The following is a 16,987-nucleotide window of genomic DNA, read 5'->3' as shown; positions in this document are numbered from 1 at the left end:
GCCATGGGGTCTCAGGCCATGCTTCATGGAGGCCACCTTGGCGGGATGGCTGGAGCTGAAATGGGTATGCTCTGGGGTGTCCCAGGTGCCTTGTCCCTTTGATTAGATCTTTTAAGAATGTTATTACCTTCTCATCATTAGTACAAGCTTAAGTAATTGTTAATTTTTAAATAAGAATGTTTAAATCATTCACACTTCAATGTGAACAAAGGACATTATGTGAGGTAGTAATATTACCAGGAAAATCTGCCTAATATTTAGGCAGGTTATTTACTTTGATAGATTTAATTAGATCCAGGGGTTGGTCCTCAACTTTGCATAATTTGGGAATATACTATACTTTTAAAAATTGAGACATATTTACAAATGTAAATTTTATTTACAGTGAAAAATATCATATCTTCTATGCAGGTATGTAGACATCAGCATGACCAGCACTTACATTCCCTATAGGTAGAACACTAAAGCATTTAGATTAAAGTCAGAAAAAAAGCTAGAAGGCATAGAATGCCAGTGTAGGGAATTAAACACTAAATATTTGTTCAATGAATGAGTCTACAGGCAAATATATGAACATGGGAGAACAAAAGACTTATGATGATATCTGTTTTATGAAGGTAAATTAAGAAAACTTTTTATTTAAAAAAAAGAACTCTTCAGAACTCACCAAGTACAAAGTTCTTGAGTTTAAATCTCAAATAATAGCTAAATTTAATGAGCTAAATTAATTGAGCTCCTTCTATGTGCAAGGAAATATGCTATTATTTTAATTCCCACAGAAATTATCAGAAGTAATTTCATTAGTTCTATTTTTACTGATGAGGAAACTGAAGTTTAGAGATACTAACATGCAGGAGGTGACATAGTTACTAAAAGGATGCTTAAGACCGTCTATCTCTGGAGACAGAAATCACTTCTTCCTCATACATTAAGATTAAATTTTCTAAATAATTACAATACTAATCTCCAATTTCAGATCATTTAATAAATGATAAATCTAACTTGATGAACATATTAATCACTAGGCTCAAAGTTCGACATATAAATGTTACTATTTACTGTCTGAATAGAATAAGCCTGGGGTACATTCTGGTCATACTAAATTGATTTTTCATTAGATCAAAATAGGAACAGTATACCAGTTCAGGCAAATTCCATAAGTTAGTCATCATTTACACATATATCATAATTATTAATATTCTTAAATTATTTCCCATGTTACAGGAAATAGTAAAAATATGTATTTTACATGCAGAATGCAAACTCATACAATTCACCTATTATTCACATGTTAGTGGTTGAAAGTCAATATATTTATAATTTTGGGGGAATACATGAATGGCCCCATAGTCAAAAAGATGAAGAAGAACCGCATTCAGAGCCATATTACAATGCAGTTCAGCTAACTTGGGTATTGCAAAATAATACACACATTTTAGATCAGATCTGTGTAAACCTTCCACTTTTGTTTCTGTCATTCTGTTGACAAGAAAGGTTTGTCGTTTTTGTTTAAAAAAAAGTAAAAGTGCTTTCAAATGAAAGCTTTTGTGACAAAGTGGACTGTTACATTGTCTTCTGAGTCTTGCAGTTTGACCATTAATCATATAAATATAGAACAATAATATTGAAGATACATGTTTCTAGCTGTAACAAAATCTAGCTTGTCACAAATGTCAGTTATATATTCAGCAAAAAATACGATGGTTTCACAGCATTATTTTGGCTAGGGAAGGACTTATACTGTTCACTAGAAAATCCACTTTTAGATCATTTCTGTTGCAAGATCTGGCACTTTATCTTACAGTGTTACACCCCTCACTACCATGTGTCTGTGGAAGGGCCTGTAGATACTGGCCAAAGGTCTTCTAGCAAGCTGTATCTCACCCATCTGTCATCCTTCCTAGTGTTCCTTTTTTGTACCTACAAAATACAAAAATATTCTTAATTAAGGCAAAATAAACAAGGAATCTTCAAATGGATTCATAAATGTATGCATGTTTTACAATACTTTAAAGTACTGTATCTGAAAAAAAAATAGACACAAGCCTTAAAACATAATAGAGTTCCACAAAGATTTGCAATTTTTGTCCTGTCTTTTTCTGATTAGTGCAGCATTTGTCAAGCAATTTATTTTACTAGCTCAAAGAAACTAGTACATTTATACTTATACTGAAAAAACAAAGGTTTTGCTAAGAGTTTATTAATCTAACCAGTTTTATTATACTTCCTATATTCCATTAGATTCTGGGCTACACAGACTTTGAATAAATATCCAGGTAAGGGCAGTGCCCCTCAGTGGCTCTCTGCCCTCCTTGTTTCCATTTTCTTCATCTAGAGATTTTAAATAGAAATTTTCTAGAGTCTGACTAAATTATTTATTAATGTGCTCCATCTGCATATTATCTGAAGACAGTATCTGAGATGACACTCACCCATGTATCTTTTCCATATTCCTTAGAATTATTGTCTACATAAAAAAAAATATTTCATTGTAGCTTGAATTACTACCTTGATACATGTGTTCTCTTACAGAAGCCACTAAAGCTTTAACATTATGAATAATAAACAATTATAATTTTTCTTATATTAATGTAGACAATAAATAGATCAATGTCATATATGAGAAACATCTAACTCTTGAAACACTTTTTTCTTATTGCTCCTTATTTTTATATTCTTTACCCTGGTTCCCTCAGGAAAAATTGCTAAATCAAGGCCCTTTCTTGACCCTTTCTTCCTTGATTATTATTTAGTTGTTCAAGAATAATATCTCTACAATCCCACTGTATATTTTCCTTCAAAGAAAGAAGCTTTGCTTATGAGAACAACACAAGGAAGAGTTAGAAGTGTGTGCTATGAAGTAAGGGTTGGTATGAAGAGTGAGATGTACTAGAACATATCTTATATAGTATTGATAAATCTTGGTATCTCTTCAAAAAATTTAAAGTCATAAATGAGTACTACTTTCTACTCTCTCCCATCTAGATCCCTTTATAAGGAAATCTCTCTACTGCCAAAGTAATGAATGTGATTTTTTTTTAATTTTTTGAAAGTTCTGAAATACTTCTCCCCAAATTTCTTTATTAAAGTTAATTGGATATCAAAACAAATATTTTAACCATTATTTTAAGAGCAATTTAAAATATTATAATACTTTTACTCAAGCATTTAATAACTAAATTACATATTTATTTTCAATTATATTCAAAAATTATGAGACGAATAAACATGACAATACAGTTAACCTAAATTTATTTACCATTGCTTTTTAATATGCCTTTCTACTTTTTTAAGCTGTAAAATATTACTTTAATTTCTCTTTTCATATAACTGTCAGGATAATGTACATGTTCTTGCTCTTTCAGAAGAAAAAAAAATATTATTTTTCAATTTGCTCAAGCCCCCACATCTAGCTTGCACCAGAAATTTTTTAAAACATAATTTTTAAGGATACATTTATTTAGATGAAAGCTGGTTTTCCTAAATGGCTTCTCCACTGAGCTGAAATGGAATTAAACAATTAAATAAAGTCACATAAATTTCACCGGCTGTTTTCTGAAACAAAATCTACAAATATTCCAACAAGACATTCAAAGTTGGCAGTTTATGCATTACATACATCCTAACTGTTTAATGATAGTGCAGGGTGAGGATAGTACAAACAGATCCATATAGAGGGTTATTTTTTTTCTTTTTCATCTGAGTAAAAAGCAAAATAATTTGGATATAAAAATGAATCCATGTTTTTAATCATTTTTCTCTAATCTATGAACTCATTCCAGGATGTGTACACAAGGGATAGGAGCCTTGATGCTCTTCTTAGCATACTGCCTCCCACTTTATTTAGTCATTTTTTTCTTTTATTTATTACTGTTCTTTAATATTTCCTTCCTTTTATCTGCTCTGTTTAGAATTTTCTCTTCATTTTCTAACTTATCAACGTGTATCTTTTATTACTGATGGCAAAAGTTTTTACTTCTTTTTTTTGTTTGTTTTTTTAAAAATTTTTATTTATTTTTTTATACAGCAGGTTATTAGTTATCCATTTTATTTTCTTTTTTTCTTTTTTTATTAGTTTCTGCTTTATAACAAAGTGAATCAGTCATACATATACATCTGTTCCCACATCCCTTCCCTCATGCATCTCCCTCCCTCCCACCCTCCCCATCCCACCCCTCCAGGCGGTCACAAAGCACCGAGCTGATCTCCCTGTGCTCTGCGGCTGCTTCCCACTATCTAGCTACCTTACGTTTGGTAGTGTATATATGTCCATGCCTCTCTTTCGCTTTGTCACAGCTTACCCTTCCCCCTCCCCATATCCTCAAGTCCATTCTCAAGTAGGTCTGTGTCTTTATTCCCGTTTTACCCCTAGGTTCTTCATGACATTTTTTTTTTAATTCCGTATATATGTGTTAGCATACGGTATTTGTCTTTCTCTTTCTGACTTACTTCACTCTGTATGACAGACTCTAGGTCTATCCACCTCATTACAAATAGCTCAGTTTCGTTTCTTTTTATGTCTGAGTAATATTCCATTGTATATATGACTATAGTACAAAGCTACAGTAATTAAGACAGTGTGGTACTGGCATAAAAACAGAAAGATAGATCAGTGGATCAGGATAGAAAGCCCAGAGATAAACCCACACACATATGGTCAACTTATCTTTGATAAAGGAGGCAGGAATGTACAGTGGAGAAAGGACAGCCTCTTCAATAAGTGGTGCTGGGAAAACTGGACAAGGACATGTAAAAGTTTGAGATTAGATCATTCCCTAACACCATACACAAAAATAAGCTCAAAATGGATTAAAGACTTAAATGTAAGGCCAGAAACTATCAAACTCTTAGAGGAAAACATAGGTAGAACACTCTATGACATAAATCACAGCAAGATCCTTTTGGACCCACCTCCTAGAGAAATGGAAATAAAAACAAAGATAAACAAATGGGACCTAATGAAACTTCAAAGTTTTTACTTCTTAATATCGCACATAGCACTGCTTTAGGTGTTTACTGCAAATATTGTTTTATTGAATTCACATATCTCTGTCAAAACTTGTTAATTATGATTTTTATCATAACCATCCATTTTTACAATGTGTTATTTTTTTTATTTTTAACTTATTTATTTTTTGTTTGTTTTTTAAATTAATTTTATTTATTTTGGCTGCATTGGATCTTCATTGTTGTCCATGGGTTTTCTCTAGTTGCATAGAGGGGGGCTACTCTTCGTTATGGTGTGTGGGCTTCTCACTGCAGTGGCTTCTCTTGTTGTGGAGCACAGGTTCTAGGTGCACGGGCTTCAGTAGTTGTGGATGCAGGCTCAGCAGTTGTGGCACACAGGTTTAGTTGCTCTGTGGCATGTGGGATCTTCCTGGACCATGTCTCAAACCCGTGTCCCCTGCATTGGCAGGTGGATTCTTAACCACTGAGCAACCAGGGAAGTCCTACAGTGTGTTCTTAAATTTCTAAATGTTTGGGATGATTTATGTTTTTGTTGTTAATTTCCAATTTAATTTTAATATTGCCCAGGAATACCATGTGTATGTTTTTCCTTCTTTTAATTTCATTGAGGCTTGTTTTATGATCAATAATATGTTCTATGCATACTTTAAGCCAATGTACATTCTGAAGTTCTTTGTGGAGTGTTTTATATATGTAATTTAGATCAAGTTGATTATTAGTGTGGTTCCTGTCTTTCATATCATATATTGAGTCAGGAGTGCTGAAATCACTAACAGTAATTGTACTTTTTCTTCCTGTTTCTCCATCTGTTTATGATAGTTTTGCTTTCACATAATTTTAAGTTCTTGTCAGGTACACACATATTTAGGATTAATAAGATTTCTTGTTATATCATATGAAATATCTGTCATTCTCTCTGGTCATGCTATTTTCCCTGAAGTCTTTTACTGTTTATTTGCTCTTGCTTTAATCTAATATAAAATTTCCTACTAATGTGCTTAAGTATTTATGTGGTGTTAAGCACATCTGATTGTTTTTCACTATGTTTATTTTTTCAAAAAATTTATCCATATCATCTAAGATGTTAAAGATTTTCTTCTTATTTTTCTCTTAATGTCCTTTTAATATCTATAAAATCTGTGGTGATAACCTCTCTCATATTTCATTCCTGATATTGTCAATTTGTGTAATCTTTTTTTTGAGCCAGACTATTTAGGAGTTTACAATTATGTCTATCTTTTCAAAGAATCAAACATTATATTTGCTAATATTTTTCTATAAAATTCTCTGTTATATATTTCTATAAATATCTAATTTAATTTTATATTATTATTTTAGAAACTATCAACCTATATTAGATATTGGCATATTAAATAGAAATTATGATGTTTTAAAATGATCAAATATTAAATTTGCAATTTCAAACATAAGTACAATAATTTATTTTAAAATATTTTTAAATTGAAAATATATATGGGCATGGGTGAATCATTTGTTTTCAGAGACATTTGACTTTGAACCTGAACTCTTACATTTATTGTCAGTTTAATTCCTATTTTGTGTAAATATTTTGTCATAAACACTAAAGATAATGCTTTTAGAGTGCTAGAAAACTACTTGACACATAAAGCTTTTAATCTCACATTTATCTTACCTTTCTCTTTATCTTCTTTTTCTTCTTTTAATTGTTCAATGTTTATAGACATGTAAGCTTAGGTTTCAGTAAACATTTGTTGATTAATTAATAATAGTTCTTTTCAATTTACTACTTTAGTAACTTTTCTGAGTTATAATTGATATATAAGGCTGCACATATTTAAAGTGTACAGTTTGATACATACCCATGAAACCATCACCACAATCAAAACAGTGAACTTATTTAGCACCTCAACAGTGCCCTTTTGCCCCTTTTCTCTCCCTTTCCAGAACTCCCCTCTACAAGCAAACACTGATGTGATTTCATCCAGTATAGATTAGTTCACATTTTCTACAGTTATATACAAATGAATCCATGCAATATATTACTCTTTATTGCCTGGCTTCTTTCACTCAGTATAATTATTTTGATAATAATCCAAGTTGTAATATGAAACAATAGTTTGTTGCTTTTTATTGCTGAATAATGGTTTTGGTTTTTCCTTTCCAAAGTAATTGTATAAGTTTCTCAGATTATATCTATATGTTATCATATCTATAACACCTTAGATAATGTTCTAAGAAAATGTGTTCTCTTCAACGTGATATATTTTGTTAAAAGACACTCTTATAATTTAGCCAAATTAATATACCCTTTGGATTAAGGTAATCTTAGATTCCATTTGATAGCATAATTGGAACATTTATTCTTTGCTCATGTATGGCAAACACTGTGTATTTAAAGAAATGCACAATAAAAATGAATATTTTTTGAGAACATGGTTCTATGGAGATTTCAAATAATAATGAATTATTAAAAATAGCTGTTATAAATGAAGTAAAATAATAAATGACCAAAGTAAAATAAGAAAGGTTATTTAATTTTTGAGGAACATATCTAGGAATTTCTACTTTTCAAGCAATTTGATTGAGATATCTTTTAATTTCCCATTTAAACATTAAAGATATTTTTGATAAATGAATTTGCTGCCAAAACAATCAATGTTATTTCAGAGTTTTCAAACAGAATTTCAGAGAGCAATATATTTGGCAGTTATAAAGTCAAAAATAGCGAGATTATTGGAACTGGTAATTTTTTTTTTTTTTTTTTTTTTTTTTTTTTGCGGTATGCGGGCCTCTCACTGTTGTGGCCTCTCCCGTTGCGGAGCACAGGCTCCGGATGCGCAGGCCCAGCGGCCATGGCTCACGGGCCCAGCCGCTCCACGGCATATGGGATCCTCCCAGACCGGGGCACGAACCCGTATCCCCTGCATCGGCAGGCGGACTCTCAACCACTGCGCCACCAGGGAGGCCCTGGAACTGGTAATTATTGAGGAGAACCAAAACCATTTTAAAAATGTTCCACTAGGACATGATTTTGTGCCCACTAGGCTTGTAAACTGTGCTTCCATCTGGCTTTTAATAATATTATTCCTCTCCAATGACTCCATGAACAAACCATACTTCAAACCACTCAAATTAATTATAAAACCCAAATAGTCACAAACAAAGCTTCTGCTCTTCCATATCATTGGCACAACCTAGAACCACTTAAATATGGCAGTGCCAATTTGAAGGTACATAATAGTTAATGTAAAAGATTTTAAAAGAAATGAAGAGCTGCTTGCAAATGGAGTAATCAGATTTTGAGAGATTCATATATTTTTCAAAGTTAAATTGAGCTATATGAGATAAATGTAGTGATAAATTTGTTCATATCTGTCACACATGCTTAATTTTCTTGGAAATAAGACACTCAAATATCACAACAGGTGTATGATGTAAGAATTACTTAGTAGGTCATGAAGTTTGTATTTTACTAGTTTGTCCACCAGTATTCATTCATTCACTCAAAAATATATTAAATTCCCATTGCAAATAAATACCAAGTTAGGTATTGATTTTTATATTTGTAAACAAAACAGATATAATCTCTGCTTCATGAGTTTACAGTCTAGTGGTGATTTAGGAAATAACCATATCAGAAGACATTTAATCATAAAAAGTGACAACTGTGATGAAGTAAGGAAATAACGGGAGATTATACTGGGCTGTTGAGAACCTGGCTGAGGAGTTTAATTTTAGCTGAGCTTTGAAAGGAAAGAGTGAAGAGTGAGAAGAGTGGGAGGAAGATATTTCCAGGAGAAGGAATAGCTTATGTGAATAAAATGCAAATATAAAAAATAAATAAAGTATAGGAAGTGCTGCTTTTTTTAAGATCAGATTTTCAAAGACAATTTTCTTGTTTAGTTCACACAATCTTTTTCCAATAATACATTACATCTGTATAAATATTACTAAATATTAAATATGTAATTATAGAAACTTCATTAGAAGTAAAGTTAATAGAACATTTAAACATGCAATTAAAATGGTTCATTTTAAAGTTTAAAATATCAAACACCACATTTTACACTGAGTCAATTTGAAAAAAAAGGAGGCTAGAGACTAGAAAGATTCAATCTGTGAAATAAAGGTGAGTAAATAAAATTAGAGAAAGAATATGCAATAATGTTCAATTCTGTGTATCTGAATTATCACTTGACATTTTCAGTAAAAGTCTGTTTGAAATCCAAGGTGTGTAAAATATCCTAGGGTCAAATTCATGCCCCAGTACTTCAAACTCAACATAACCAGAATTAAATCCAACAACCACTACCAAAATAGATTTTCCCTTTTCTTCTAGCTAGTTCTCTTAAATGACACCTTCCATAAAGTTTCAAAACCTCAAAGTTTGCGATAGCTTCTCCTCCTTCATCAATTGTTTACAAAGTTTTGGTGATTTAATTTCTGTACTGCTGCAAATCATCAATTAGTTTTCACTAACAAGGCCACTAATGCAGTTAAAAACTTCTCTATCACTTGCCTCATTGCCTCGAGGAAATATTTGCTTGCTCACTAGTTTGCCACCACTGACTTCGGTCCCTTCAAATAAACCACTCATACTACCCCAAAATAAGGTTGCTAAATTATAGTCACTCTCAAGTTATAAAACCAGATTGATTAAATACTATTCCCTGAATACACCCTATACTTTTCTGTTGTCTTGTCCGGTATTACTTTCTGTATTCCTGACTCATCTATCAGGAGCCAACATTACACATACTTAATTCTTCCTCATCTTGAAGCTTATATTATTTTTCTTAATAGGATAATTTCTATTATTCTAAATTTTAAGTTTTTAGATACCAGATGTTTTTACACTAAAAAATGTATGGCATTTCATGTAAATTATACTTAGTAGCATGCATAGTATTTCCTCCTAATAAGTTGCAAGTTGTTTGAGAAAATGAACTGGAATATTGTATCTTGCATGAAGTACAAATCAGTGATTTTTTGCAGAGTTTCATTTCAGGAATTAAACAAATATCCAAAGAATTTTGTTTAACATACACCATTTAATATAATATCAACTTGAAGTAGTATATGTTTTGGTGAACACAGAATTGCTTAAATGACCTTTAAACAAGAATAGGCTTGTTAGTTGATTCTTCTTTAATTTATTCCACATTTATTTATAGATAGCCCAGTATGTGTATGGTACTATTTAGATACTGATGATCCTGGATACTGTAATGAGCAGGAAATCAAAGCTATAACACTAAGGGATATTATGAAATTGCAGCAGAATATCTTTCAAGGGATAAGTTTGCACAGTGTTTTCTAGTGCTCTCCCCATCAACCCAAATTGGGCAATATGTCAAGGACTTCATTTATCACTATATTATAATCCTTCAAATATAAATATTTTTAAAATGTTGACTCAAAATTTTAATACAATTTAAGGAAGATGGATCTCTCAGTCTCTGTATTTTATTACATTCAGTCTTTTATTACTTTCAAAATCTATACATTTGTATGCATATGTACATTTATTCAGTAAAGTTAGGATATTCTGTAACAATTTATTAAATATTGTATTTTCATTTTCACTCTAATATCCATTGTATGTACTTATTAATATATATTCTTTAATTACCAATATCTTACATTCACAAGTGAGAAATTAGTATCAATTCTCTAAAACAATTCCAATTAAATCACCTATTTTATAATTTATATCAAAATTTCTAGTAAAATGATGAACAAATCTTAGGAATCTAATGTTAGTGATTTTAGTTAATTAAATGTTCACTATTAAAAAAATTGAAGAATTTAATAATCTTATGCTGCAAATAAATTATTTTTATCTCATTAATGACCCCTTATAAAATAAGTAGAACGATTTTCATTATTCTATTTAACCAAATAAAAATAAATAACAACATGGTGACAAGGGAAGGTTATGACTTAGAACTATAAAGGACAGCTCAAAAACAAAAACAAAAATATCTGGAATTCTTTTGAATGATATAGTTTGTAACCATTTAAATTTGGAATCCTTGGGTGTCAAAAGATTACTGTAAATATAGTTTAATTTTTTAATTGAAGTTGATTTACATGTGTGAATTTCTGCTGTACAGCAAAGTGATTCAATTATACATATATATGTATATTCTTTTTTTATATTCTTTTCCATTATGGTTTACCATAGGATATTGAATATAGTTCCCTGTGCTATAGAGTAGGACCTGTTGTTTATCCATTCTATATATAATAGCTTGCATCTGCTAACCCCAAACTCCCAATCCATCCCTCCCTCAACCCCCTCCCACTTGGAAACCACAAGTCTGTTCTCTATATCCATGAGTCTGTTTCTGTTTTGTAGATAGGTTCATTTGTATCATATTTTAGATTCCAAATATAAGTGATATCATTTGGTATTTGCCTTTCTCTTTCTGACTTACTTCACTTAGTATGATAATCTTTAGTTGCACCATGTTGCTGCAAATGGCATTATTTTGTTTTTTTTTGTGGCTGAGTAGTATTCCATTGTATATATGTGCCACATCTTTATCCACTCATCTGTCAATGGACATTTAAGTTATTTCCATGTCTTGGCTATTGTGAATAGTGCTGCTGTGAACATAGGGATATATGTATCTTTTTGAATTATAGTTTTGTCTGGATATATGCCCAAGAGTGGGATTGCTAGATCATATGGTAGCTCTATTTTTAGTTTTCTTATTGTCTGCATCAACTGACATTCCCACCAACAGTGCAAGAGGGTTCCCTTTTCTCCACACCCTCTCCAGTATTTGTTATTTGTACACATTTTAATGATGGTCATTCTGACCTGTGTGAGGTGGTACCTCATTATAGTTTTGATTTGCAATTGTAAATGTAGTTTAAAACTCAATTTTTCTTTTTTCTTTTATTCTTTACAAATAATTAAATCGTAGGATAATCCAGTAACAGATGCATTGTTTTTCAGTTACACAATTTCAATGTCAGCTTTATTACATGTACCAATTTTAAAATATGCATTAAAGGAGCTATTCAATAAATCTGGTAGTAGCCTGCATTAGCCTTACTTGTAAAAGAAGGCTTTTAGGCACCACTTATTTAGTCATACACATTGTAAAGCAGAAATAAAGCTGTTGTTAAAATGATAGACCTAAGCCTTAAAGTAGTTTTCCCTTTTCAGATAAGTATTTTTTTTCAAAACCAAGTAAATGATGACATTTATTCCCTGACATCTTAGAGAGTCCTTGATTTTGTCATTTCTCCTTTTTGAACAGACATGTCACCAATGAATACATATCAATAGCCATTGATCACATGAAAATATCTCCCAGTTTAATAGTGATCAAGGAAATGCAAATTAATACTATATTGGATACCCTTTCAAAAATACACTAAAATCCCTAGAATAACAAAATTATGAGAACACCAAAGATTGGCAATGATGGAAAACAAGTGAAACGCTCATATTTCTGATGGGAGTTTTAAAAATTAATGCCACTTTGGAAAACTGATACAGCAATTTCATTCCAGGTAAATAATTTCATTCACAGGATAAAAACATATCCACAAAAAGCAACTTTGTGTATAATAACCATAAAATACAAATCAGTCTAATGTTCAACAACTAATGAATCACTAAACAACTTGTTTTATATCCATAAAGTGGAATAATAGTAACAAAATGGAACAAATCACTGATACTGGCAACAACATGAATAAATCTCAAAAGTATTAAGGGAAAAAAAAAATAAGGCAACCAATTTCTGCCATAATTTACATGAATTCTTAGGTCCAGTGACATGTTACTTTGATAACCCCACTATAATTAATACATATGCATATCTTTTCTTAGTGAATATAATGATGAATTTGTTCAAACATATTCATGTGTCCATTCAATAATATTTACTACTTCCTACTATGTTCAAAACATTATATTAGATTCTGATTATAAAGTGATTAATAAACAAGTTCCCAGTTGTCATATAGTTACATTCTAATAAGAGAGATATTAAAATAAATAACTATACACTGTATATATATTTAAAATAACTTCTATGGAGAACACTGAGCAGCTAACATTTATTTGGCACTATGTGTTTTTAAATGTTTATATATATAATCTCATTAAATTTAATAAGGACAAATGTGAAAAGTACAATTATAATCTCTAATTTTACAAGATTATGAAACTGAAGTATATAGTATTAGCAAAGACTCACTTAACACAGAGTGACTTAGCAAAGCTGCACACTAAATACTGAAGCTGACATGCAGACTGTGGCAATCCTGTTCCACACACTGTAGCTTTAATCACCACCCTAGAGTGTATTCTTAAATGTTAAGATGAGAAATGTGAAAAATAGTGACTTGGGGAGGGGCTAAAGAGGTATGGCATCGTGTAGGATAATCAGAAATAGTGACATTACAGCAGAAACAAAATAACAAAAATGACAAGCCTAGAGAGCATAGAGGTAAGGGTCTCCTGGCCATAACAGAGTACAGTAGTTGGTTTCAGAATTCCCCTCATGTAATACAAGGAAATAGAATTTGTTGAAATGTATGAAGAAACTGTTTACAGGTATTGTGCACCAGACAACACACTCATGTCATATTTGAGGAAAAGGAACACATTAGCTGAACCCTAATTCTCCCTGCCTGAGGTCAATTTTCCAGTGGTGGTACAGGAGCAGAAGCCCAGGCAGAGTGATTTGAGGAGGAAGAAATAGGCATCTGGGATTGCTGAGATGGCTAGAATTTATGGTGCAAGTTAAAAAGAAGAGGAGGTATTCAGACATCTGGGGCATAAATTTCCAATTCATTTACATAAATACCAAAGAGTGTGATTTTATGATAATATGGTAAGAATATGTTTTGTTTCCTAAGAAAGCTCCCAACTGTCTTGTGAAATGAAGTGGCTGTACCATTTTGTACTTCCACTAGCAATGAATGAGAATTCCTATTGCTCCAATCATTGCCAGCATTTGGTCATTCTAATGGGTGTGTAGTGGTATTTCTTGTTGTAATTCCCTGGTAAGATTATGTTGAGCATCTTTTCATATGTTTATTTGCCATTTGTATACACCTTCTTTGGTGAGGTGTCTGTAAAGGTCTTTGACCAAACTTTTAATTAGGTTGTTTGTTTACTTGTTGAGTTTTAAGAGTTCTCTGTATATGTTGGATAACAGTCCTTTATCAGATGTTTTTTTGCAATATTTTCTCGCAGTCTGTGGCTTGCCTTCTCATTCTCTTCACTTTTTCTTTCACAGAGCACTTTTTAATTTTAATTAAATCCAGCTTATCAATACTTTCTTCCATGGTTATGCCTTTAGTGTTGTATCTAAAAAGTCATTGCCCTACCCAAGGTTATCTAGGTTTATCCTCTGTTATCTTCTAGTAATTTTATCATTTTGCATTTATCTAAATGTGACATATTTTGAGTTCGTTTTTGTGAAAAGTATAAAGGTAGTGTGTAGATTTTTTTTTTGCATATGGATGGTCAGTTCTAGCACCATTTGTTGAAGAGATTATCTTTGTTCCATTGTATTGTCTTTGCTCCCTTTTTCAAAGATCAGTTGAATATATTAATGTGGATCTATATCTGATTCTCTATTCTGTTCCGTTGATCTATTTGTCTGTTGTTTCAACAGTACTACTCTGTCTTGATTATTGTAGCTTTCCAGCAAGTCTTAAGGCAAATAGTGTCAGTCCTCCAATCTTATTCATCTCCTTCAATATTGTGTTGGCTATTCTGGGTCTTTTGCCTCTCCATATACATCTTAGCATCAGTTTTTCAATATCCATAAGATAACTTGCTGGGATTTTGACTGGCATTCCTTTGAAGCTACAGATCAAGTTGGGAAGAACTGGAATCTTGACAATATAGAGGCTTCCTTACCATGAATATGGAGTATCTCTCAACTTATTTAGTTCTTATTTGATTTCATTCATCAGTTTTGTCATTTTCCTCATATAGCTCTTGTACATATTTTTTAGACTCATACTTAAGTATTTCATTTTCTTCAGTGTTACTGTAAATGGTATATGTTTTCATTTCAAATTCCACTTGTTCATTATTGGTATATAGGTAAGTGATTGAGTTGTGTGTATTAACCTTGTGTCTTGCAACATTGATATAGTCACTTATTAGCTCCAGGAGTCTTTTGTTTATTCTTTCAGATTTTCTACCTACACAGTTATGTCATTTGAGGGCAAAGACAGTTTTATTTCTTCCTTTTCAGTCTGTATACCTTTAGTTTCTTCTTCTTGCCTGATTTCGTTAGCTTGGACTTCCAGCACAATGTCAAAGAGCAGTGGTGAGAGGGGACATCCTTGCCTTCTACCTGATTTTACTGAGAAAGCTTTAAGCTTGTCACCATTAAGTATGGTTTTAGCTGTAGGCTCACTGTAGATTTCCTTGATCAAGTTGTGGGATCTCCTCTCAATTCCTAGCTTACTGAGCATTTTTATCATGAATGAATGTTGAACTTTGTCAAATGTTTTTACTGCATTACTGATATGATCATGTGATTTTTTCTTCTTTATCCTATTGATGCGAGAGATTACATTATTTTATTTTGAAATGTAATACCAGACTTGGATATCTGGGATAAATCACATTTGGTCATGGTGTATAATTCTTTTTATACACTGTTGGATTTAATTGCTAATACTTTGTTAAGAATTTTTGCATCTATGTTTTTGAGAGATATTGGTCTACAGTTTATTTTTTTGTAGTTTTTTCATCTGGTTTTGGTATTAGGGTAATGCTGGCCTTATAGAATGAATCAGGAAGTATTCTCTCTGCTTCTGTATTTTGGAAGAGTTTGTAGAAAATTGGTATAGTTTATTCCTTAAATGTCTGCTAGAATTCACCAATGAACTTATCTGTGTTTAAGAGTTTCTGTTTTGATAGTTGTTAATTATTGATTTAATTTCATAGATATAGGCCTATTCAGATTGTCAATTTCTTCTTGAATGAGTTTTGGCAGATTGTGTCTTTCAAGGAATTGGTTAATTTTATCTAGATTTTCAACTTAGTGGGCTAGAGTTGTTCATATTGTTTTTATTATCTTTTTAATGGCCATGGGATCTATAGAGACATCCCCACTTTCATTTCTGATATTAAAAATTTGTGTTCCCTCAATTTTTTTCATAGTTAGCCTTGCTAGAGGCTTATTTTTATTAATCATTTCAAAGAATCAACTTTTGGTTTCATTAATTTTTTTCTGTTGATTTCTTGTTTTCAATTTCATCGATATCTGCTCTCTCATTTATTACTCATTTTCTTCTACTTAATCTGAATTTCATTTGCTCTTCTTTTTCTACCTTTTTTAGGCTAGATCTGGGATTACTGATTTTGGATTTTCTATCTTTAAAAAATTTTTTATTTTATATTGAAGTATAGTTGATAACAATGTTGTTAATTTCAGGTGTATGTCAAAGTGATTCAGTTACACATATACACGTATCTATCCTTTTTCAAATTCTTTTCCCATTAAGGTTATTACAGAATATTGAGCAGGGTTCCCTGTACTATATAGTAGGTCCTTGTTGGTTATCTATTTTAAATATACTAGTATGTATATGTCAATCCCAAACTTCCAATTTTTCCCTCCCCCTTTGGTAACCATAAGTTTGTTTTCTAAATCTGTGAGTCTGTTTCTGTTTAGTAAATAAGTTCATTTGTATCATTTTATTTTAGTCTACATATAAGTGATATCATATGATGTTCATCTTTCTCTTCACTCTTCTCTTCACTATCATACTTCACTTAATATGATAATCTCTAGGTCCATCCATGTTGCTATAAATGGCATTACTTCATTCTTTTTATGGCTGAGTAATATTCCATTATATAGATATGTATATGTATATATATGTATATGTGTGTGTACATATACACACACACACACACCACTTTTTTATCCATTCATCTGTCAATAGACATTTAGGTTGTTTCCGTGTCTTGGCTATTGTAAGCAGCACTGCAGTGAACATTGGGGGCATGTATCCTTTCAAACCATGGTTTTCTCTG

The sequence above is a fragment of the Mesoplodon mirus genome (assembly GCF_964341445.2).
Source record: "Mesoplodon mirus genome assembly, chromosome: 2".
NCBI lineage: Eukaryota > Metazoa > Chordata > Mammalia > Artiodactyla > Ziphiidae > Mesoplodon > Mesoplodon mirus.
The sequence above is the reverse complement of the archived record's forward strand: the minus strand, read 5'-3'. Positions refer to the sequence as shown.